Genomic DNA, 27,029 nt, shown 5'->3' with positions numbered 1-27,029 from the left:
AACAGGAGGTAAATTAGCTGGAGGGACAAAAGTCCCAGCAGTACTAGGGTCCAAGAGAAACATGCCTACTATAGTCAGCGGCAACCGTGATGCTAGAGCAACGCCACCTATTGAACAGGTGCAGAAGTGGCAGGAGCATGTTTAGAAATGGATGCTACACAGTCCTGGTTGTAGATCCAACTGCCAACAAATATGATCCTGACCCGGTGACAGTGAGCCACATATGATGATTGAGACTGGTTGGGAAGCAAAGCTTAAACCTAAGGCCCTGTTCACACATCCATGTGTCATGCCTGAGACTTACAGACTGACTCTAAGGCCGGCGTCACACTTAGCGTAGGGAAATACGGTCTGTATTTTACAGGCGTAATACGCAGAAATGATCCCAAAACAGTGATCTGTATGTCATCCGTAGGCAAGGTGTGGCTGCGTGTTTTGCGCATGTAAACCTCTGTATGTAATCTCCTTCTTGGTCAAATAGCCCTTACACAGCCTGGAGGTGTGTTTGGGGTCATTGTGAAGTTGAAAAATAAATGATGGTCCAACTAAACGCAAACCGGATGGAATAGCATGCCACTGCAAGATGATGTGGTAGCCATGCTGGTTCAGTATGCCTTCAATTTTGAATAAATCCCCAACCGTGTCACCAGCAAAGCACCCCCACACCATCACACCTCCTCCTCCATGCTTAACGGTGGGAACCAGGCATGTAGAGTCCATCCGGTCACCTTTTCTGCGCCGCACAAAGACACGGGGGTTGGAACCAAAGATCTCAAATTTGGACTCATCAGACCAAAGCACAGATTTCCACTGGTCTAATGTCCATTCCTCGTGTTCTTTAGTACAAACAAGTCTTTTCTGCTTGTTGCCTGTCCTTAGCAGTGGTTTCCTAGCAGCTATTTTACCATGAAGGCCTGCTGCACAAAGTATCCTCTTAATAGTTATTGTAGAGATGTGTCTGCTGCTAGAACTCTGTGTGGCATTGACCTGGTCTCTAATCTGAGCTGCTGTTAACCTGCGATTTCTGAGGCTGGTGACTCGGATAAACTTATCCTCAGAAGCAGAGGTGACTCTTGGTCTTCCTTTCCTGGGGCGGTCCTCATGTGAGCCAGTTTCTTTGTAGTGCTTGATGGTTTTTGCCACTGCCCTTGGGGACACTTTCAAAGTTTTCCCAATTTTTCGGACTGACTGGCCTTCATTTCTTAAAGTAATGATCGACACTCGTTTTTCTTTACTTAACTGCTTTTTTCTTGCCATAATACAAATTCTAACAGTCTATTCAGTAGGACTATCAGCTGTGTATCCACCAGACTTCTGCACAACACAACTGATGGTTCCAACCCCATTTATAACGCAAGAAATCCCACTTATTAAACCTGACAGGGCACACCTGTGAAGTGAAAACCATTCCCGTTGACTACCTCTTGAAGCTCATCAAGAGAATGAGAAGGTGTGCATATATATATATATATATATATACCTATACTATGTGTAGACATTTATTCTATCTATTCTATCCTAACCTGTCAGTGTGATTTTACTGTACACCGCACTGAATTACCGGCTTTTCTATAGAACACCGGTGCGTATTTCTCGCAAGTCACACTGATGGTCCGTGTGTAATCCGTATTTTTCTCGCCCCCATAGACTTTCATTGGCAGATTTTTTGCTCAATATGCTGACAAACGCAGCATGCTGCAATTTTCTATGCCCGTAAAATACGGCTGCGAAATATACGGCAGATAGGAGCTGCCCCATAGAGAATCATTGGTCCGTGTGCAATGTGTAGTTTTTGCGCCTCTCATATGTCAGTAAAACTCTCTAGCGTGATCCCGGCCTAAGTCTTTTGACCTGAACCGCATCATTAAAAATGTGAGTCTGTCAAGTTCAGCTAGTCCTTTCATTTTGGTCCATTCTTGAACAACAACACATATTTGTGAATCTGGCCTAAGCTAGGGCCTAGAATGCACATTTGTTGAAAGTTTCCATATCTGTAACTTTGGTTTATGTAAGAATTGCAAATTCACTTGAATGGAAAAGTTTTTCTACCAGTGACCTCTTATCAAACAATGCTTAGAAACTTTCCCACTGCATTTGAAGTGGCTACATATATAATATAATTACAGGGAATTTACATTTTTTTTTTTTAGCATAGCCATACTTTTTATAAGACTGACAGCTTCAGCTTTCTGACACAAATTACGTGCACAGCAGTAAAATTTTCACTGATTATCCCGCATTTTAATTTATTGTTTTCAACATTTTTTTTTAGAGAGTAAGTCTTTAAAAATGAATTGCTTCACAACTTCTGTCAGAACATTAATAATAGATATCAAACTATATCAAATTCATAAAAAAATCATGTAAAATTCATTGGCAGACATGAAAGCATAAATACTGAACAGGAACACACCTGTGACTTAAAATTCACAAATAAGGCTATAGAAGATTGTGGAGAGAAATTGCTTCTTAGACTCATGAATAAACAATGGTATGAGGAGACAGACTACTGGATACATTCAAGAATTCAGTAAAGCTGGTGTGGGAAAAATTTGAAATGGGAAAACAAATATTCGGATATGCAAATATATTTAAATGTACTGTATGTATTGTAGCATGGCTAAAGGGTGTTTAGTCGACGGGAGATATGTATCGCATAGGTGGCTTGTTGCTGTAATGTAGCCCGGAGTATTTCTTTGTTGCACATGGCTAATCATGTGATGGGTGACTGGGTGTGGTTAGCTCTATATAAGACAGGCTAATGCTTAACACAGCAGATATGTGTGGAGGTGAAACCCTCCTGAGTGTGTTAAGGCTACAGGACTGAGCCCGGTGGACTGGACACTTTGTTTTTCTTTTCCTGAACTAAAGGCTATTTGTTTGCTGTTATTTTGCCATGTGGTTTATGAAGTAATAAACCCTGTGAACTTTTAAAGGAACGTGCCTCCTGAGTGTCAGCCGTCGCACCTGAGTGAGTGAAATCCCTACAGTATGTACACATGAAGACTTTAATGGAAGGACACTTGCATTGCAACATTCTGGAAGAGGTCTTCTTTGGCTCCGCTTTGGATGCACACATGGGCACTAATAAAATGCCAAATAAACTCCAATAGCAGAACTGTCTGGTGGAAAATCGGAAGTCAGTGTTCTTCACTTACAAAAGATACAACAGTAATTTTGGTCCAGTTGTCTCTGTATACGTTTCCTCAAAATAGATCTAAGCACTGTAAAAATCTGGAATTGGTGAAAACTTATACCATGGATAAAAAATTCTAAACACTAGTGATGAGCGAGTGTACTCTTTACTTGGGTTTTCCGAGCATGCTCGGGTGGTCTCCGAGTATTTTGGGCATGCTCGGAGATTATGTTTCACCACAGCTGCATGATTTGCGGCTCCTAGACAGCCTGAATACATGTGGGGGTTGTCTGTTTGTTAGGGAATCCCCACATGTATTCAGGCTGTCTAGCAGCATCATACTATAGAGTGGGCTGTGGTGTGGACCATCATACTATATAGAGGGTTGAAAGGTAAACCATCATACTTATTACTTATTTAACCACCCCCTGGTGTGCTGGCCCCAGCTGCCAAATTATCCCCACCCTGGTCCCATAATCCATCTCTTCTGACCCATCACTGGACTATAAATGTAGAACCATCCTTAGGGGGGCACACTAGTGGGGGGGCACGCGTCCCAGAAGGAAAGCGTCATGAAGATAAGCGTCGTGATACAGCAGTTATTTCATGGCAGTTAGTCAGGGCAGGAGTCAGGTAACCCACACTCTGCTCTCCCTTCTATCCATGTGCTATATTCCTATCCTCCTATGCTCCCTTGCAATGCACATTCACCACCCAATACCCCCTCCACCACGACTCATACACATCAGCTCCTCACTGCTTCCATCTCCCATGTATGGCTCCCATGCACTTCTCACCTTCCTGAAAAACCTCAGCCCATCTTACCCAAACACACTGCACAAAAAAACTTCAAACATTTCAAAAAACTACTTGCTTTTTATCTTGTTACTCCTACTGATTTCGGGGGACATATCCCCCAACCCCGGTCCCCCATCCCCCAACCTCAACCGCTACCCTACCTCATATCAAAACCATACTAACCTTATTAATATTACTTGCACTCCCTCATTTCTCCCTTTCAATTGTGCCCTTTGGAATCCACGGTCTGTATGTAACAAGCTTCCTTTCCTGCACAACTACTTTCTGAACAACTCTCTGAATCTGTTGGCCCTCACTGAAACATGGATCCAGGACTCTGACACTGTCTCCCCTGCTGCCATTTTCCATGGTGGCTTACAATTCTCCCATTCCCCAAGACCCACAAACAGACCTGGTGGTGGAGTCGGCATACTCTTGTCCTCCCAATGCACGTTCCAGGTTATACCCCCAGTTCCTTCACTTTCATTCCCTTCTTTTGAGGTCCACACCATCAGGCTCTTCTGTCCCCTCTCCCTCAGAATAGCGGTCATATACCGGCCCCCAGGCTCACCAACCCACTTCCTGGACCACTTCTCAGCCTGGCTGCCGCACTTCATGTCCTCAGAACTACCAACCCTTATCCTGGGAGACTTCAACATTCCCATTAACAGCCCCACTTCCACATCTGCATCCCAGCTTCTTTCACTAACCACTTCCCTAGGCCTCTCACAGCTCTCAACCTCTGAAACACACAAAGACGGTAACACCCTGGACCTGGTCTTTGCCTGGCTCTGTTCAATCTCTTACCTAAATAACTCACCACTTCCCCTCTCTGACCACAACATTCTCTCCTTCACACTCACAACTCCTCGCCCACCCCAGCACCCTCCTACCTACCACACATTCAGAAATCTACATGCCATTAACCCTCATACACTTTCAGACTCCTTACACTCATCACTGTCCCCAATCTCCTCTTTTTCCTGTCCTGATCTGGCTGTACATCACTACAATGACACTCTTAGAAGCACCCTAGACCAAGTAGCTCCCCTCACCCTCAGAACCTCCAAACACAGAGTGAAACAGCCCTGGCTCACTCTCCACATTCGATCCCATCACAGAAGAAGAAGTCTCCAAGCTCCTCTCCTCTTCTCGTCCAAATACATGCACCACCGACCCCATTCCCTCACACCTCCTCCAGTCTCTCTCTCCAGTCGTCACAACTCACCTAACTGCAATCTTTAATCTCTCCCTCTCCTCTGGCATTTTCCCGTCCTCCTTCAAACATTCTATCATTACTCCATTACTAAAAAAACCCACCCTTGACCCATCATGCACAAACAACTACAGACCGGTCTCCAATCTCCCCTTCATCTCAAAACTCCTGGAGCGCCTAGTCTACTCCCGCCTTACCCATTACCTCTCCACTCATTCCCTCCTAGACCCTTCACAGTCCGGGTTCTGCCCCCTACATTCAAAAGAAACTGCACTCATCAAGGTGACCAATGACCTTCTGACAGCAAAATGTAACGGTGACCACTCTCTGCTCATTCTCCTCGATCTTTCTGCAGCTTTCGACACTGTTGACCACCCTCTCCTACTCTCTAGGCTCCAGTCACTAGTCATTAAGGACACTGCTCTCTCCTGGTTCTCTTCCTATCTTTCTGAATGCTCCTTCAGTGTTCTGTTCTCCGGCTCCACTTCATCTCCTCTTCCTCTCACTGTCGGGGTACCTCAGGGCTCAGTCCTTGGCCCCCTTCTCTTCTCCCTCTACACCACCCCAATTGGACAGACCATCAGCAGATTTGGCTTTCAGTACCATCTTTATGCTGATGACACACAACTATACACGTCAGCCCCTGACCTTACCCCCGCTGTACTACAGAACGCCACTGACTGTCTGTCTGCAGTCTCTAACATCATGTCCGCTCTCTATCTGAAACTCAACCTCTCCAAAACTGAACTTCTTCTGCTCCCACCTTCTACTAGCCTCCCTAAATCTGACATTTCCCTCTCCGTGGGTGGCACCATAATAACGCCTAGGCAGCAGGCATGCTGTCTGGGTGTTATGTTTGACTCCGATCTCTCCTTCACCTCCCACATACAATCTCTTGCCCGCTCGTGCCGCTTACATCTAAAGAACATCTCTAGAATCCGCCCTTTTCTCACCATGGAGACAACAAAAACCCTCAATGTCGCCCTGATCCACTCCCGCCTGGACTACTGTAGTGCTCTATTAATTGGCCTCCCCCTCATGTGACTTTCCCCTCTCCAGTCCATCCTTAATGCAGCAGCCAGGGTCGTCCATCTGGCTAATCGTTACTCGGACGTGTCCGCTCTTCGCCAGTCATTACACTGGCTGCCTATTCATTACAGGATACAATTCAAAGTACTTGTTCTCACCCACAAAGCTTTCCACAGTGCGGCACCCCCTTACATCTCCTCCTTCATTTCTGTCTATCGGCCTAGCCGACCGCTGCGCTCTGCAAACGACTTTTGACTAACCTCTGCACTAATCCGTACCTCCCACTCCTGACTCCAAGACTTCTCCCGTGCTGCGCCAATCCTCTGGAATGCTCTACCCCAAGATATTAGGACCATCCACAACTTGCATAGTTTTAGGCGCTCGCTCAAAACTCATTTGTTCAGAGCGGCCTATCACGTTCCTTAATCAGTCATTTTATGTTTGTGTGTGTGTGTAGCCCATTCACTATCTCCATCTACCCCCCCACCCCTGAAGATGGCTGGACCATCATTGTAAATACATCATTGTAAATACACACCTGTACTTGGTACCTCCCCACCTCATTGTAGATTGTAAGCTCTCACGAGCAGGGTCGTCTTATTTTGTCTTATTTTGCTTTATTACTGTATTGTTAACATTGTTACCTATGACTGTTGTGTTTGAAACTGTTAAACTGTAAAGCGCTGCGGAATATGTTGGCGCTATATAAATAAAGATTATTATTATTATTAAGAGGCTGTTGGATTGACCATCATATTATATAAGGGGCTGATAGAGGGCTGTTGGGAAGACCTTAATACTATATAGCTGGCTGTAGGGAGGACTATCATACTATATAGGGGCTGTTTAGTGGACATCATACTACATAGGGTGCTGTTGGGGGACAATCATACTATATAGAGGACTGTGAGATGGACGATTATACTATATACGGGGCTGCTAGGCGGAACATCATACTATTTAAGATGCTGAGGTGTTGACCATCATACTATATAGGTGGCTGTGAGGTGGAACAACATACTATATAGGGGACTTTGAGATGCTGTATAGGGTGCTGTTGGTGGTCTATCAAACTGTATAGGTTTTTTTTGGGGACCATCATACTATATAGGGGGCTGTTAGGGGTACCATCATTCTATATAAAGGGCTGTGGGGTGGACCATCCTACTATATAGAGGGCTGAAAGGTAAACCATCATACTAAATAAGAGGCTGTTGGATTGACCATCATACTATATAAGGGGCTGATATGGGGCTGTTGGGAAGACCTTCATACTATATAAGAGGTTGTGGGAAGAACTATCATACTTCATAGGGGGCTGTGAGGTGGACAACATACTACAAAGGGTGCTGTTGGGGGGACCATCATACTATATAAAGAGCTGTGAGGTGGAAAATCCTACTATATAATATGCTGTGGGGTTGGCTATCATACTATATAGGTGGCTGTGAGGTGAACCATCATACTATATAGAGGTTGTTGATGTTGGGGGTACCATCATACCATATAGGGGACTGTGGGGCAGATCCTAATACTGTATAGGGGGCTATCTATATATATAATTGTCTAAGGGTTTCTCCGTCTGTCTGTCTGTCTGTCTGTCTGTCTGTCTGTCTTTCTGTCTGTCTGTCTGTCTGTCTGTCCTGGAAATCCCGCGTCTCTGATTGGTCGAGGCCGCCAGGCCTCGACCAATCAGAGACGGGCACAGCATGGCGACGATGATGTCATAATGGTTGCCATGGCGACAATGATGTCATAAAGGTTGCCTCGACCAATCAGCAACGGGCACAGTCTGCCGCGAATTCTGGAATCATCATTGTCCATATACTACGGGGACATGCATATTCTAGAATACCCGATGCGTTAGAATCGGGCCACAGTCTAGTAAATAATAAATAAATAAATAAATATGAGGTAGACCATCATGCTATATAAGGGGCTGTGAGGTGGGTCCTCATACTGTATAGGGGGTTGTGAGCTGGACCATCATACTATATAAGGTGCTGTTTATTGGGCCAGCATACTGTATACAGTTGTACTCAAAAGTTTACATACCCCGGCAGAATTTTTGCTCTCTTGGTCTTTTCTTGGCTTTCTTGTTCTCCCCTCATGATTAGAGGTTGGGTGAAGCCATTTATTGTCAAACTACTGTGTTTTCTCTTTTAAATCATAATGACAACCCAAAACATCTAAATGACCCTGATCAAAAAAGTTCACATACCCCATTTCTTAATACCGTGTATTGCCCGGTCTAACATCAATGACAGCTTGAAGTCTTTTGTGGTAGTTGTGGATGAGGTTCTTTATTTTCTCAGATGGTAAAGTTGTCCATTCTTCTTGGCTAAAAACCTCCACTTCCTGTAAATTCTTGGGCTGTCTATCATGAACTGCGCGCTTGAGATCTCCCCAGAGTGGCTCAATGATATTGCGGTCAGGAGACTGAGATGGCCACTCAATAACCTTCACGTCAAGTCAACTTATTTCATGTGATTGCAGTTGAAGAACGAAGTAAAAAAACGGCTTACCTTTCTCAAATTCATCATGTACTTTATTTTTCAAGCTAATTTTTTTTTTTATTACTACAAGCATTTTTTTCCAATTAGCACATCTATAAGCTCAGGAATGTTTTACTTGCAGGATTAAAATAGCAGATTTTAATTCAGCTCTAATGCTAAATATATGCAAACCAAAAGCTCGGCAAGAAGCAATGTTTGGAGGTTCGGTTTTCATTTTCTGATTTGTCTAAAAAAGATAATTTGGTTTTTGTAATTATTTCTGTAAATGTTGTGTCTGCTGGATAAATACCAACAACAAAATCCATTTGGTCGCTCTTGCTTCAGTCGTAGCTTTCTTGACGGAGATTCATTCTGCAGTTTCAGTGGTTTCTTTATCTTTTGTTGAAAGATAACCTCAGATTTGGAAATGTTCCCTGTGCAATTTACCAATTGCTTCTATATATATTGCTGCAAATCCTATTGATGATAGTAATAACTGCAGCGATGATTCATCTGGCATAGACTGCTTCCGAAGTGCTTAAGTCTCCCAGTTTCGATAGTGATTTTCATTTGCTGCCAAAACATCTAATGCTTGATGTTTCCACTGTATACCTTCTGTACATACAGAATCACTGTATAGGCATTTAAGGACAATTTTAAGATATGCAATAAAATATGCAAGGAATAACAATGCTCAATTTCAAAACTGACTTTTAAAAGAAATTCTAAAATATGTCCATGAATGCACTTAAGGTCTTCTTTAGATGTCCATTTTTTAAGGGCCGCAAATACGGACACACCTACATTCATTGTATTTAATGGTGGCGCGTACATGTCAGTTTTTTGTGCAGCATGGTCATATCCATGTATCATCAGAGTGACAAGTAGAAGAAGTGGAACAATTTGCACTGTTCAGAGGCGACAGTGGCTGAAAGCAGCTCAATCATTGACTCCTGCTCGTGCTGAGATCAGCACGAGTAGAAGACAATGATGGGAGATGTATTTACCTGCAGCTAATTAACTCCTGGGAAAATAAAGAATTACGGTAATTTAAAAAAATGGTGTGAACGATTTTTCAGTTTTTCTTTTTTTAATAAATTTACAAAAATTTCTACATTTCTATTTTTTTTCAGTGAAGATGGGGTGCAGAGTGTACATTAATGAGAAAAAACTAAACTTTTTTGAATTTACCAAATGGCTGCAATGAAACAAAAAGTGAAAAATGTAAAGGTGTCTGAATACTTTCCGTACCCACTGTAGATGTGATCATGCTGCAGCGCAGGCACCGCTGTCTGCGCCTGCCTGCTGAATGTGATTTTCTTTTTTCAATACATATATTCAGTATGTAAAATGGGGGGCAGGTCAATAGGGGATCAGTGACCTGTCAAAAGCCATCAGTGTGAATACCTAATCAGAACTCAAAACTGCAAATAAAGATTAAACAACCACCACAAGATGGATTTAATCAACCATTGTATCATTTTAATCAGTATAACAGGGCCAACCTTACACTGTGTGTAGGTTACTCAGTACAATCCTGCTGACAGGTTCCCTTTAAACCCTTCCCGACATTCTCCATACATACTGCGTTCTCGCAAATAACAGTATATGTACGGCTCCGCAATTGCGCGGCTGTCATGTCGGACGCTGTTCAGACCAGGTCATCCGACAGACAGCGGTAGTTCCGCTTTTGACCACTATTTGCTCATTGGCGTCGGCTAGATTTTGTCTAGCTGTTCCGGGGTTAATTTACCTGATCCTCGGATTGGAGGCTGGGCCATGCCCATTGCCTTTTTATAGTTCTCCTGATCATTGGGTGTCGCCGATTATAGCTTCTGTCTTGCGCATTTGTTATCTCGGTCTGGAGTGGAGAGCTGGTCGTTGGAGTATCGTTGCTGGTGGTGTATTTTCCCTTGTCTTATTTACTCCTTCCTATATTTGTGTTTATTTTGCCCTGCACATTTATAGTGTATTCCTGAGTGACTGCAGCGTGATGTATATTTTCCTTTATCCTTGTTTGTGCTAACTGTGGGTACTGGTGTATTGCATCCACTGGGTGGAGGGTGGAGGTTTTCCAGCTCAGGGTTGTATCAGGAGGCAGGGTGAGGTTCGAGGCCTGAACATGCACACCATCAGTGTAAACTTCAGGTAGAGGGCCAGTCAGTATTTCCCTAGTCTTAGGGAAATTGCAGGGGCCCGGGTTATAAGCTCTCGCCCACCTAGTCTCCCCGTGACATTATAATCGGCCAACATTATTTCCATGGATCCCATGATTTTCATAAACCGCCAGTTGAGGGCGCTGTTCCTACAGGTCACTGAGTTGAGGGGGGCAGTGCAGCAACAGGGAATAGCAGTATCTAATGTGCAAGCCGTTGTTACAGATAAAGTTGCTGAACCTAAGTATCCGTTGCCTGAAAAATTTGCTGGGGAACGCAGTAAATTTGTTACTTTTCGTGAGGCTTGCAAACTATATTTTCGGATGCGTCCGACTTCCTCCGGTAATGAGGCTCAGCGTGTGGGCCTGGTGTTGTCATTATTAAGCGGGGATCCCCAAGCATGGGCGTTTTATTTGCCATCTGATTCTGCTGCATTTGACTCTGTGGAGAGTTTTTTTTCTGCACTTGGAAACATCTACGATGAGCCTGACAGAATGGCTCTAGCAGAATCTAAGATACGCACTATTTGCCAGGGGGAGCGAGTAGCAGAGGATTACTGTTCTGACCTCCGCCGCTGGGCGGTCGACACTCAGTGGAATGATTCCCCGCTGCGGAGTCATTTTATTCATGGAGTTTCTGACAGGGTTAAAAAAGCCCTCCTGATGTACGAGACTCCTACTTCACTAGATTCCGCTATGAGTCTTGTTATCCGCATTGATCGCCGTTTGCGTCTGGGAGAGCATATGACGTCATCTGTGGGAGGAGGTTTGGGTTTACGTGAGGTTGCTGCAGGTGAGCCCACGGAACCTATGCAAATCGCAGGGGTATCACATGTTAAGCATCAGGCTTCTGTACATGGGAGGCAGGGAGCCTGCTTTTTCTGTGGTAAAACTGGTCATTTTATTAATATCTGTCCTCTGCTGTCAAAGAAAAATGCAACGGCGGAAAGACTTCTAAACTCAGAGGGTGTGGAGGAGTCCAATCTGAGCTTGTGTATGTCCTCCATGATGGTATCTCAGTGCATGCTCCCTGCCAAGGTTGTTGTTGCTGGCAGAGAGCTGCCAATCACTGTTTTTGTGGATAGTGGTTCTGCCACAAATCTCATTGATGAGGAGTTTGCGCGCACTGCTGGTGTTAGGATCGAAAAACTGCCTCATCCTATCCGCGTGGTCGCTATCAATTCTGCTCCTCTCCCACAGGGGGAGATTACTGAGTTTGTGTCTGAGATTAAACTCCACATTGGGGTTCTTCATTCTGAGCAGGTTACATGTAAGGTGCTCAAGAGTCTTCCGGCACCATTGGTTCTGGGTTTTCCATGGTTGTCTACACACAACCCGGTGATAGACTGGAAAACTCAGGACATAATTCAGTGGAGTGATTTCTGCCAGGAGAATTGCTTGGCCACATGTGTTGCTGCGGTGACTTCAAATGTCCCTGAGTCACTTCTGGATTTTGTGGATGTGTTCTCTGAGAAGGGTTGTTCAGAGTTGCCACTGTTGTGGATTCTGTTTTTGGGCTCCCTCTGGTGGTTACAACTGGTACTGGGTGACTTTGGTGGGTTGCGGTCTCTGGTTTCCACCTGTCCATCAGAGGCTGGGTGTTTCCTATTTAACCTGGCTTTCCTGTCATTCCCTTGCCGGCTATCAATGTATCAGTGTGTCTCTGTTACCTTTGTTACCTGCTCCTAAAGCCTTCAAGACAAGCTAAGTCTGGATTTCCCTGTTTCATGTTTGTTTTCATGTTTTTAGTCCAGCTTGCAGATATGTAATTCTCTGCTGCTGGTTGCTCTAGTGGTCTGAAATTACCACTCATGTACCATGAGTTGGCACATGAGTTCAAGTAATTTCAGGATGGTATTTTGAAGGGTTTTAAGCTGACCGCGCAGTTCACCTTTTGTATCCTCTGCTATCTAGCTTAAGCGGGCCTCATTTTGCTGAATCTGTTTTCATAACTACGTTTGTGCCTTCCTCTCATTTCACCGTCATTATATGTGGGGGGCTGCTATTTCTGTGGGAATATTTCTCTGGAGGCAAGATAGGTCTGTGATTCTTCTGATAGGGGAAGCTAGATCTCCGGCTGGCGCGAGACGTCTAGGGGCCCCCCAGGAACGTTCCCCGGCTACTGTTAGTTGAGTGTTGAGGTTCAGGATCGCGGTCAGCTCAGGTTCCATCACCCTAGAGCTCGTCCTGTTTTTGCCCGTGTTATGTTGACAAATTCCCTGCCATTGGGATCATGACAGTATAGCCGGCCCACAAAGTGTTAATTGTTTGGGCTGAAGCAGGAGAAAAAAGTGTTGAAGGGAAATTTTTTTTTTTTTTCCCTCAGAGTTTTGCTGCCTAGCCCTTAATTGCTGTCTAGCTGCTTCTTACCTCCTCTTAACCCTTGAATGGCTCTGACCTTAGCTGTTTAACATGGATGTCCAGAGTTTGGCTTCCAGCCTGAATAATCTTGCTGCAAGAGTTCAAAACATACAGGATTTTGTTGTTCACACTCCTATGTCTGAACCTAGAATTCCTATTCCAGAGTTTTTTTCTGGAGATAGATCTACCTTCCTGAATTTCAGGAACAATTGCAAATTGTTTCTTTCTTTGAAATCTCGCTCCTCTGGAGACCCTGCTCAGCAGGTCAAGATTGTAATATCTTTCCTGCGGGGTGACCCTCAGAATTGGGCATTTGCATTGGCACCAGGGGATCCTGCATTGCTCAGTGTGGATGCGTTTTTTCTGGCACTGGGATTGCTCTATGAGGAACCTAACCTGGAGATTCAGGCTGAAAAGGCTTTATTAGCCCTCTCTCAGGGGCATGATGAAGCGGAAGTATATTGTTACAAATTTCGGAAATGGTCGGTGCTTACTCAGTGGAATGAGTGCGCCCTGGCTGCAAACTTCAGAGATGGTCTTTCTGAGGCCATTAAGGATATTATGGTGGGGTTCCCTGCGCCTACAGGTCTGAATGAGTCTATGACTATGGCCATTCAGATTGATCGGCGTTTACGGGAGCGCAAACCTGTGCACCAGTTGGCGGTGTCTTCTGAACAGGCACCTGAGACTATGCAATGTGATAGAATTCAGTCCAGAAGTGAACGGCAAAATTATAGGCGGAAAAATGGATTGTGTTTTTATTGTGGTGATTCAGCTCATGTTATATCAGCATGCTCTAAACGCACAAAAAAGGTTGATAAATCTTTTGCCATTAGTACTCTGCAGTCTAAGTTCATTTTGTCTATAACTCTGATTTGTTCATTGTCATCCATTTCCGTTGATGCCTATGTGGATTCGGGCGCTGCCCTGAGTCTTATGGATTGGTCATTTGCCAAACGCTGCGGTTTTAGTCTGGAGCCTCTGGAAGTTCCTATTCCTTTGAAGGGAATTGACTCTACACCATTTGCTATGAATAAACCGCAGTACTGGACACAAGTGACCATGCGCATGACTCCCGTTCATCAGGAGGTGATTCGCTTCCTTGTACTGTATAATTTACATGATGTACTAGTGCTTGGTCTGCCATGGTTACAAACTCATAATCCAGTCCTGGATTGGAAAACAATGTCTGTGTTAAGCTGGGGATGTCAGGGGGTTCATGATGATGCACCTCTGATTTCAGTCGCTTCATCTACTCCTTCTGAGGTCCCTGCGTTTTTGTCTGACTATCGGGATGTTTTTGAGGAGCCTAAGCTCAATTCGCTCCCTCCTCATAGGGATTGTGACTGTGCTATAGAATTAATTCCTGGCAGTAAATTCCCTAAGGGTCGTTTATTTAATCTGTCAGTGCCAGAGCATACTGCTATGCGGAATTATATTAAGGAGTCCTTGGAAAAGGGACATATTCGTCCATCTTCGTCCCCTCTGGGAGCAGGTTTTTTTTTTCGTGGCTAAAAAAGATGGTTCCCTGAGGCCTTGTATAGATTATCGCCTTCTGAATAAGATTACAGTCAAATATCAGTATCCATTGCCATTACTGACTGATTTGTTTGCTCGCATTAAGGGGGCTAGGTGGTTCACTAAGATAGATCTTCGCGGTGCGTATAATCTTGTGCGGATAAAGCAGGGTGATGAGTGGAAAACCGCATTTAATACGCCTGAGGGCCATTTTGAGTGTTTGGTAATGCCTTTTGGACTTTCTAATGCTCCTTCAGTCTTTCAGTCCTTTATGCACAATATTTTCCGTGAATATCTGGATAAGTTTATGATTGTGTATTTGGATGATATTTTGGTGTTTTCTGATGACTGGGAGTCTCATGTTCTACAGGTCAGGAAGGTGTTTCAAGTCCTGCGGGCCAATTCTCTGTTTGTGAAGGGCTCAAAATGTCTCTTTGGAGTCCAGAAGATTTCTTTTTTGGGGTACATTTTTTCTCCTTCTACTATTGAGATGGATCCCGTCAAGGTTCAGGCGATTTGTGACTGGACACAACCTATATCTGTTAAGAGTCTTCAGAAGTTCTTGGGTTTTGCTAATTTTTATCGTCGGTTCATTACTAATTTTTCCAGTGTTGTTAAACCTTTGACTGATTTGACTAAAAAGGGTGCTGATGTTGCTGATTGGTCTCCTGCGGCTGTGGAGGCCTTTCAGGAACTTAAGCGCCGGTTTTCTTCTGCTCCTGTGTTATGTCAACCAGATGTTTCACTTCCTTTTCAGGTTGAGGTTGATGCTTCCGAGATTGGTGCGGGGGCGGTTTTGTCACAGAGAAGTTCCGATGGCTCGGTGATGAAGCCATGTGCGTTCTTTTCTAGAAAATTCTCGCCCGCCGAGCGCAATTATGATGTGGGTAATCGGGAGCTTTTGGCCATGAAGTGGGCATTTGAGGAGTGGCGTCATTGGCTTGAGGGTGCTAGACATCATGTGGTGGTCTTGACTGATCACAAAAATCTGATTTACATTGAGTCTGCCAGGCGTCTGAATCCTAGACAGGCCCGTTGGTCATTGTTTTTTTCTCGTTTCAATTTTGTGGTTTCATACCTGCCAGGTTCAAAGAATGTGAAGGCAGATGCTCTTTCCAGGAGTTTTGTGCCTGACTCTCCTGGAGATTCTGGGCCTACTGGTATCCTTAGGGATGGGGTAATATTGTCCGCCGTCTCCCCAGACTTGCGACGTGCATTGCAGGAGTTTCAGGCGGATAAACCTGATCGTTGTCCACCAGAAAGACTGTTTGTTCCGGATGATTGGACCAGTAGAGTCATCTCCGAGGTCCATTCTTCTGTGTTGGCTGGTCATCCTGGAATATTTGGTACTAGAGACTTGGTGGCCAGGTCTTTTTGGTGGCCTTCCTTGTCAAGGGATGTGCGCACCTTTGTGCAGTCTTGTGAAGTGTGTGCTCGGGCTAAGCCTTGCTGTTCTCGGGCCAGTGGGTTGTTGTTATCCTTGCCTATCCCGAAGAGGCCTTGGACGCACATTTCCATGGATTTTATTTCAGATCTCCCTGTCTCACAGAAAATGTCCGTTATCTGGGTTGTGTGTGACCGCTTTTCTAAGATGGTTCATTTGGTACCCTTGCCTAAGTTGCCTTCCTCCTCTGAGTTGGTCCCTTTGTTTTTTCAGAACGTGGTTCGTTTGCATGGGATTCCGGAGAATATCGTTTCTGACAGGGGATCCCAGTTTGTGTGTAGATTTTGGCGGACGTTTTGTGCTAAGATGGGCATTAATTTGTCTTTCTCGTCTGCATTCCATCCTCAGACGAATGGCCAGACGGAGCGAACTAATCAGACCTTGGAAACTTATTTAAGGTGTTTTGTTTCTGCTGATCAAGATGACTGGGTTGCCTTTTTGCCACTGGCCGAATTTGCCCTTAATAATCGGGCTAGTTCTGCTACTTTGGTTTCTCCTTTCTTTTGTAATTCGGGGTTTGATCCTCGTTTTTCCTCTGGTCAGGTGGAGCCTTCGGATTGTCCTGGAGTGGACGTGGTGGTGGACAGGCTACATCAGATTTGGAATCAGGTGGTGGACAACTTGAAGTTGTCTCAGGAGAAGGCTCAGCAGTTTGCTAATCGCCGTTGCCGCGTGGGTCCCCGACTTCGTGTTGGGGACTTGGTGTGGTTGTCTTCTCGTTTTGTCCCTATGAAGGTCTCTTCTCCCAAGTTCAAGCCTCGGTTCATCGGTCCTTATAAGATCTTGGAGATTCTTAACCCTGTATCTTTTCGTTTGGATCTCCCAGCATCGTTTGCTATTCATAATGTGTTCCATCGGTCGTTATTGCGGAGGTATGAGGTGCCCGTTGTTCCTTCGATTGAGCCTCCTGCTCCGGTGCTGGTGGAGGGAGAATTGGAGTATGCTGTTGAGAAGATCTTGGATTCTCGGGTTTCCAGACGTAAACTCCAGTATTTGGTTAAGTGGAAGGGTTATGGTCAGGAGGATAATTCCTGGGTGGTCGCCTCTGATGTTCATGCGACTGATTTGGTCCGCGCCTTCCATAGAGCTCATCCTGATCGCCCTGGGGGTTCTCGTGAGGGTTCGGTGACCCCTCCTCAAGGGGGGGTACTGTTGTGGATTCTGTTTTTGGGCTCCCTCTGGTGGTTACAACTGGTACTGGGTGACTTTGGTGGTTGCGGTCTCTGGTTTCCACCTGTCCATCAGAGGCTGGGTGTTTCCTATTTAACCTGGCTTTCCTGTCATTCCCTTGCCGGCTATCAATGTATCAGTGTGTCTCTGTTACCTTTGTTACCTGCTCCTAAAGCCTTCAAGACAAGCTAAGTCTGGATTTCCCTGTTTCATGTTTGTTTTCATGTTTTTAGTCCAGCTTGCAGATATGTAATTCTCTGCTGCTGGTTGCTCTAGTGGTCTGAAATTACCACTCATGTACCATGAGTTGGCACATGAGTTCAAGTAATTTCAGGATGGTATTTTGAAGGGTTTTAAGCTGACCGCGCAGTTCACCTTTTGTATCCTCTGCTATCTAGCTTAAGCGGGCCTCATTTTGCTGAATCTGTTTTCATAACTACGTTTGTGCCTTCCTCTCATTTCACCGTCATTATATGTGGGGGGCTGCTATTTCTGTGGGAATATTTCTCTGGAGGCAAGATAGGTCTGTGATTCTTCTGATAGGGGAAGCTAGATCTCCGGCTGGCGCGAGACGTCTAGGGGCCCCCCAGGAACGTTCCCCGGCTACTGTTAGTTGAGTGTTGAGGTTCAGGATCGCGGTCAGCTCAGGTTCCATCACCATAGAGCTCGTCCTGTTTTTGCCCGTGTTATGTTGACAAATTCCCTGCCATTGGGATCATGACATGCCACCACATCGTCCCTATGACTGTACTATCAGGTTTAAACCAGGGGCTAAATTGCCCAAAGCAAGGATGTTTAACATCTCCGGTCTGGAGAGACAAGCGCTAAAGGATTACATTGCTGAAAGTTTGAGCAAAGGGCACATCAGGCCTTCATCCTCTCCGGTGGCAGCAGGGTTCTTCTTCGTTAAGAAGAAAGATGGTGGACTACGGCCGTGTCTGGATTTCCGGGAGTTAAACCAGATTACGGTTCGTGATCCATACCCTATGCCATTGATACTAGATTTGTTCAACCAGGTGGCAGGTGCTAAGTGGTTTACCAAGCTTGACCTCAGGGGGGCGTACAACCTCATAAGAGTCCCTCAAGGTGATGAGTGGAAGACGGCTTTTAATACCCCTGAGGGTCATTTTGAAAATTTGGTGACGCCATTTGGGTTGACAAACGCACCTGCAGTGTTTCAGCATTTCATAAATGATGTGTTCTCGCATGTTTTGGGGAAATTCGTTATTGTGTACCTTGATGACATCCTCATATATTCTTGCAACCGTGACACTCATTTAGATCATGTCAGGCAGGTGTTACAGCTTCTCAGAGAGAATAAGCTGTATACAAAACTGGAGAAATGTGTGTTTTCGGTACAGGAGTTGCCTTTCTTGGGCTATATCGTGTCTGCCTCTGGTTTTAAAATGGACGCCGCTAAGGTGCAAGCAGTGTTGCATTGGGAACGGCCTGATAACCTGAAAGCACTTCAGCGGTTCCTTGGGTTTTCTAACTACTATAGGAAATTTATCAAGGATTTTTCCACCATTGCTAAACTGCTAACTGACATGACTAAAAAGGGTACCAATTTCTCCGTTTGGCCTGAGGCTGCTGTGTGCGCATTCGAATCTCTTAAAAACAGGTTTGTTTCGGCCCCCATTCTGGTGCAGCCAGATGTATTGAAACCTTTTGTGGTGGAAGTCGATGCATCTGAGGTTGGTGTGGGGGCGGTGCTGTCACAAGGCTCATCCTTGAGCGGTTTGCGTCCGTGCGCCTATTTTTCCAAGAAATTGTCGCCCACCGAACGTAACTACGATATCGGCAACAGAGAGTTGTTGGCAATCAAATTGGCCTTTGATGAATGGCGACACTTCTTGGAGGGGTCGATTCATCAGGTCACTGTTGTTACCGACCATAAGAATTTGCTTTATTTGGAGTCTGCCAAGCGTCTGTCTCCCAGGCAGGCTCGCTGGGCATTGTTTTTCACGCGGTTCAATTTTGTTGTCACCTACAGACCGGGGTCTAAAAACACTAAGGCAGATGCTCTGTCCAGGTGTTTTCTGGGGGGAGAACCTCGGGAGGATCCAGTACCCATCCTCCAAAAGGGTGTTGTGGTTTCGGCTCTCACTACCGAGGTGGAGGCTGAGATTGCCGAGGCTCAGGAGGAGGTACCATCTGAGCTTCCTATCAACAAATCTTTTGTACCGCTTCATCTCCGCTTAACCCCTTCATGACCTTGCCGTTTTTTGCAATTCTGACCAGTGTCCCTTTATGAGGTAATAACTCAGGAACACTTCAACGGATCCTAGCGATTCTGAGATTGTTTTTTCGTGACATATTGGGCTTCATGTTAGTGGTAAATTTAGGTCGATAATTTCTGAGTTTATTTGTGAAAAAAACGGAAATTTGGCAAAAATTTTGAAAATTTCGCAATTTTCACATTTTGAATTTTTATTCTGTTAAACCAGAGAGTTATGTGACACAAAATAGTTAATAAATAACATTTCCCACATGTCTACTTTACATCAGCACAATTTTGGAAACAAATTTTTTTTTTGCTAGGAAGTTATAAGGGTTAAAATTTGACCAGTGATTTCTCATTTTTACAACAAAATTTACAAAACCATTTTTTTTAGGGATCACCTCACATTTGAAGTCAGTTTGAGGGTTCTATATGGCTGAAAATACCCAAAAGTGACACCATTCTAAAAACTGCACCCCTCAAGGTGCTCAAAACCACATTCAAGAAGTTTATTAACCCTTCAGGTGTTTCACAGCAGCAGAAGCAACATGGAAGTAAAAAATGAACATTTAACTTTTTAGTCACAAAAATGATATTTTAGCAAAAAATTTTTTATTTTCCCAAGGGTAAAAGGAGAAACTGGACCACGGACGTTGTTGTCCAATTTGTCCTGAGTACGCTGATACCTCATATGTGGGGGTAAACCACTGTTTGGGCGCACGGCAGGGCTCGGAAGGGAAGGAGCGCCATTTGACTTTTTCAATGAAAAATTGGCTCCAATCTTTAGCGGACACCATGTCGCGTTTGGAGAGCCCCCGTGTGCCTAAACATTGGAGCTCCCCCACAAGTGACCCCATTTTGGAAACTAGACCCCCCAAGGAACTTATCTAGAAGCATAGTGAGCACTTTAAACCCCCAGGTGCTTCACAAATTGATCCGTAAAAATGAAAAAGTACTTTTTTTTCACGAAAAAATTATTTTAGCCTCAATTTTTTCATTTTCACATGGGCAACAGGATAAAATGGATCCTAAATTTTGTTGGGCAATTTCTCCTGAGTACACCAATACCTCACATGTGGGGGTAAACCACTGTTTGGGCACATGGTAAGGCTCGGAAGGGAAGGAGCGCCATTTGACTTTTTGAATGAAAAATTATCTCCATCGTTAGCGGACACCATGTCGCGTTTGGAAAGCCCCTGTGTGCCTAAACATTGGAGCTCCTCCACAAGTGACCCCATTTTGGAAAGTAGACCCCCCAAGGAACTCATCTAGAGGCATAGTGAGCACTTTAAACCCCCAGGTGCTTCACAAATTGATCCGCAAAAATGAAAAAGTACTTTTTTTTCACACAAAATTTCTTTTAGCCTCAATTCTTTCATTTTCACATGGGCAACAGGATAAAATGGATCCTAAAATTTGTTGGGCAATTTCTCCTGAGTATGCCGATACCTCATATGTGGGGGTAAACCACTGTTTGGGTGCACGGCAAGGCTCGGAAGGGGAGGCGTGCCATTTGACTTTTTGAATGGAAAATTAGCTCCAATCGTTAGCGGACACCATGTCGCGTTTGGAGAGCCCCTGTGTGCCTAAACATTGGAGCTCCCCTACAAGTGACCCCATTTTGGAAACTAGACCCCCCAAGGAACTTATCTAGATGCATAGTAAACACTTATAACCCCCAGGTGCTTCACAGAAGTTTATAACGCAGAGCCGTGAAAATAAACAAATAATTTTTCTTTCCTCAAAAATGATTTTTAGCCCAGAATTTTTTATTTTCCCAAGGGTAATAGGAGAAATTGGACCCCAAATGTTGTTGTCCAGTTTGTCCTGAGTACGATGATACCCCATATGTGGGGGTAAACCACTGTTTGGGCGCACGGCAGGGCTCGGAAGGGAAGGCACGCCATTTGGCTTTTTGAATGGAAAATTAGCTCCAATCATTAGCGGACACCATGTCGCGTTTGGAGAGCCCCTGTGTGCCTAAACATTGGAGCTCCCGCACAAGTGGCCCCATTTTGGAAACTAGACCTCCCAAGGAACTAATCTAGATGTGTGGTGAGCACTTTGAACCCCCAAGTGCTTCACAGAAGTTTATAACGCAGAGCCATGAAAATAAAAAATAATTTTTCTTTTCTCAAAAATGATTTTTTAGCCCACAATTTTTTATTTTCCCAAGGGTAATAGGAGAAATTGCACCCCAAAAGTTGTTGTCCAGTTTCTCCTGAGTACGCTGATACCCCATATGTGGGGGTAAACCACTGTTTGGGCACACGCCGGGGCTCGGAAGGGAAGTAGTGACGTTTTGGAATGCAGACTTTGATGGAATGGTCTGCGGGCATCATGTTACGTTTGCAGAGCCCCTGATATGCCTAAACAGTAGAAACCCCCCACAAGTGACCCCATTTTGGAAACTAGACCCCCCAAGGAACTTATCTAGATGTGTGGTGAGCACGTTCAACCCCCAAGTGCTTCACAGAAGTTTACAACGCAGAGCCGTGAAAATAAAAAATCATTTTTCTTTCCTCAAAAAAGATGTTTTAGCAAGCAATTTTTTATGTTCACAAGGGTAACAGGAGAATTTGGACCCCAATATTTGTTGCCCAGTTTGTTGTGAGTACGCTGATACCCCATATGTGGGGGTAAACCACTGTTTGGGCACACGTCAGGGCTCGGAAGGGAAGTAGTGACATTTGAAATGCAGACTTTGATGGAATGGTCTGCGGGCGTCACATTGCATTTGCAGAGCCCCTGATGTGCCTAAACAGTAGAAACACCCCACAAGTGACCCCATTTTGGAAACTAGACCCCCGAAGGAACTTATCTAGATGTGTGGTGAGCACTTTCAACCCCCAAGTGCTTCACAGAAGTTTATAACGCAGAGCCGTGAAAATAAAAAATAATTGTTCTTTCCTCAAAAATTATGTTTTAGCAAGTAATTTTTTATTTTTGCAAGGGTAACAGGAGAAATTGGACCCCAACAGTTGTTGCCCAGTTTGTCCTGAGTACGCTGGTACCCCAAATGTGGGGGTAAACCACTGTTTGGGCGCACGTCGGGGCTTGGAAGGGCGGGAGCACCATTTGACTTTTTGAACGCAAGATTGGCTGGAATCAATGGTGGCGCCATGTTGCGTTTGGAGACCCCTGATGTGCCTAAAACAGTGGAAACCCCTCAATTCTAACTTCAACACTTACCCCAACACACCCCTAATCCTAATCCCAACTGTAGCCATAACCCTAATCACAACCCTAACCCCAACACACCCCTAACCACAACCCTAACCGCAACACAACCGTAACCCTAATTCCAACCCTAATCCTAACCCTAATCCCAACCGTAACCCTAATCCCAACCCTAACCACAACTGTAACCCCAACACACCCCTAACCCTATCCGTAACCCTAACCACAAGCCTATTCTTAACCCTATTTCCAACCCTAGCCCTAATTCCAACCCTAACCCTAAGGGTATGTGCCCACGTTGCGGATTCGTGTGAGATTTTTCCGCACGATTTTTGAAAAATCTGCAGGTAAAAGGCACTGCGTTTTGCCTGCGGATTTACAGCAGATTTCCAGTGTTTTTTTGTGCGGATTTCACCTGCGGATTCCTATTGAGGAACAGGTGTAAACCGCTGCGGAATCCGCACAAAGAATTGACATGCTGCGGAAAATACAATGCAGCGTTTCTGCACGGAATTTTCCGCACCATGGGCACAGCAGATTTGGTTTTCCTTAGGTGTACATGGTACTGTAAACCTGATGGAAAACTGCTTCGAATTCGCAGCGGCCAATCCGCTGCGGATCCGCGGCCAATCCGCTGCCAATCCGCTGCGGATCCGCGGCCAATCCGCTGCCAATCCGCTGCAGATCCGCGGCCAATCCGCTGCGGATCCGCTGCAGATCCGCGGCCAATCCGCTGCGGATCCGCTGCGGATCCGCGGCCAATCCGCTGCGGATCCGCTGCCGATCCGCTGCGGATCCGCGGCCAATCCGCTGCGGATCCGCGGCCAATCTGCTGCGGATCCGCTGCCGATCCGCTGCGGATCCGCGGCCGATCCGCTGCGGATCCGCGGCCAATCCGCTGCCAATCCGCTGCAGATCCGCGGCCAATTCGCTGCGGATCCACTGCGGATCCGCGGCCGATCCGCTGCGGATCCGCGGCCGATCCGCTGCGGATCCGCAGCCGATCCGCTGCGGATCCGCTGCGATCCGCGGCCGATCCGCTGCGGATCCGCTGCGATCCGCGGCCGATCCGCTGCGGATCCGCGGCCGATCCGCGGCCGATCCGCTGCGGATCCGCGGCCGATCCGCTCTGTGTGCACATGCCATAACCCTACCCCTAACCCTAACCCTACCCGTAACCCTAACCCTACCCCTAACCCTAACCCTAGTTCTAACCCTAACCCTAGTGGTAAAAGAAAAAAAAATATTTTCTTTATTTTATTATTGTCCCTACCTATGGGGGTGATAAAGGGGGGGGTTTATTTATTATTTTTTTATTTTGATCGCTGTGGTAGAACCTACCACAGCGATCAAAATGTACCTGTAACGAATCTGCCAGCCTGCAGATTCGGCGGGCGTACTGAGCATGCGCCCGCCATTTTCCAAGATGGCGGCGCCCAGCGAGGAGACGGCCGGACACCGGGAGGATCGGTAAGTATGAGGGGGTGGTGGGGGGGTGGATCGGAGCACAGGGGGGGGGATCGGAGGACGGGGGGAGCGGACAGGAGCACGGGGGAGCGGACAGGAGCACGGGGGAGCGAACAGGGGGACGGAGAGGACCGGGCCACATAACGGACGACTGGGGAGGAGATCGGGGGCGGTGTGGGGGGCCAGTACATGATTTCCAGCCATGGCAGATGCTATTGCAGCATCGGCCATGGCTGGATTGCAATATTTCACCATTTTCATAGGTGAAATATTGCAAATTGCTCTGATTGGCTGTTGCACTTTCAACAGCCAATCAGAGCGATCATAGCCACGTGGGGGCAAAGCCACCCCCCCTAGGCTGAAGTACAACTCCCCCTCTCCCTGCAGATCGGGTAAAATAGGAATTAACCCTTTCACCCGATCTGCAGGGATGCGATCATTCCATGACGCCGCATAGGCGTCATGGGTCGGGAAGGGGTTAAAGGTTTTGGCGGAGCATCATGATGCTGTCCTGGCTGGCCACCCAGGGGTTAGAGGTACCTTGGAGTTGGTGTCACATCGGTTTTGGTGGCCCAAGATCCGACAGGACGTGGTCTCATACGTGTCAGCTTGTACCACGTGCGCTAGGGCTAAAATGCCTCGCTCCCGTCCTGTTGGCACACTACTTCCTCTTGAGGTACCTAGTAAGCCATGGATGGACATTTCCTTGGATTTCATCACTGATTTGCTCTCATCAGCTGGGAACACGGTCATCTTGGTGATTGTTGATCGGTTCTCAAAAATGTCGCACTTTGTGTCTTTGCCTTCGTTGCCTAACGCTAAGACTCTGGCGCACGTATTTGTGCAGGAGGTGGTCAGACTTCATGGGGTTCCATCTGACATCGTGTCTGATAGGGGGTCTCAGTTTGTGGCAAAATTTTGGAAAGCATTTTGCTCACGGCTGGGGATCAAGTTGTCTCATTCTTCGGCGTTTCATCCTCAGTCAAATGGTCAGACTGAGCGTATGAACCAAAATTTGGAACAGTACGTACACTGCTTTGTCTCTGATAATCAGGAGGAGTGGTCTACCTTTCTTCCTTTGGCTGAGTTTGCCATCAATAATCATCGCCAGGAGTCATCTGGGGAGTCTCCGTTTTTTTGTGTTTACGGGCTACATCCTCAATTTTGTACTTTGAGTCAAAGGGGTTCTTCCGGCGTTCCGGAGGAGGACCGCTTAGGAGCACAATTGTCGTCAGTCTGGAGGAGAGTTAAACAGCGCCTGTTGAGTGTGGGTGCTAGGTACAAATGTGTGGCTGACAGTAGGCGTGTGCCAGGTCCGGACCTGAGTGTGGATGACTGGGTGTGGTTATCCACAAAAAACATAAGACTCAAAATTCCGTCCCTTAAATTGGGTCCACGGTTTATTGGTCCATTTAGGGTCACCGCCGTCATTAACCCAGTAGCGTACCGACTGGAGCTCCCTACGGTGTATAAGATACACAACGTGTTCCACAGGTCTCTTCTGAAGAGGGTGGTGGGTTCTGTGGACGCGGCGCCTATGCCATCTCCAGTCTTGGTGGATGGTAACCTAGAATTTGAAGTCTCCAAGGTGGTTGACTCTCGTGTAGTGCGCCGCACTTTACAGTACTTGGTACACTGGCATGGTTATGGGCCTGAGGAGAGGTCCTGGGTACCAGCCTCAGACATTCATGCGGATCGGCTGATCAGGTTTTTTCATCGTCGTCATCCGGACAAGCCGGGTCCTATAAGCCGTGAGGGCCCTGGGGTCCCTCGTAGAAGACGGGGTACTGTCATGTTGGACGCTGTTCAGACCAGGTCATCCGACAGACAGCGGTAGTTCCGCTTTTGACCACTATTTGCTCATTGGCGTCGGCTAGATTTTGTCTAGCTGTTCCGGGGTTAATTTACCTGATCCTCGGATTGGAGGCTGGGCCATGCCCATTGCCTTTTTATAGTTCTCCTGATCATTGGGTGTCGCCGATTATAGCTTCTGTCTTGCGCATTTGTTATCTCGGTCTGGAGTGAAGAGCTGGTCATTGGAGTATCGTTGCTGGTGGTGTATTTTCCCTTGTCTTATTTACTCCTTCCTATATTTGTGTTTATTTTGCCCTGCACATTTATAGTGTATTCCTGAGTGACTGCAGCGTGATGTATATTTTCCTTTATCCTTGTCTGTGCTAACTGTGGGAACTGGTGTATTGCATCCACTGAGTGGAGGGCGGAGGTTTTCCAGCTCAGGGTTGTATCAGGAGGCAGGGTGAGGTTCGAGGCCTGAACATGCACACCATCAGTGTAAACTTCAGGAAGAGGGCCAGTCAGTATTTCCCTAGTCTTAGGGAAATTGCAGGGGCCCGGGTTATAAGCTCTCGCCCACCTAGTCTCCCCGTGACAGCGGCCTCACGATTGGGTGCGAGTGTCAGTTCTATGTGAGAGTTGACACCCCCGTAAGGAGGTGGTGGGAACCTTCACGTGCCTCCTCTCTCTTGGTCAATTTTCTTACAATTACATGCGGCACCTTATTAATGTCATGTGCAGTTTTCTTAATGTTATTAATGTGATATGTAATGTTTATATACTGTGATGTCATGTACTGTTTATAGGATTAGGGCTAGAATAGGATCTTAGGTAGTATAGGACAATAGTAGTATAGAATAGAGGGGGCACAGTGATAGAGGACAGCATAGAACAGAGTAGTACATAGGCAGCACAGTGGTTAAGTTAATGGGAGGGGCAGCACGGAGCAGGGAAGTATAGTCCGGATACTTCCTGATTAGGATCAGAAAACCGGGCAGCCTGCCCAAGGGCAGGACGTGTGAGCAGTAGTAAAGCAGAGTGTAAC

This window comes from Ranitomeya variabilis, chromosome 1, assembly GCF_051348905.1.
Source record: "Ranitomeya variabilis isolate aRanVar5 chromosome 1, aRanVar5.hap1, whole genome shotgun sequence".
Classification (NCBI taxonomy): Eukaryota; Metazoa; Chordata; class Amphibia; order Anura; family Dendrobatidae; genus Ranitomeya; species Ranitomeya variabilis.
The sequence above is the reverse complement of the archived record's forward strand: the minus strand, read 5'-3'. Positions refer to the sequence as shown.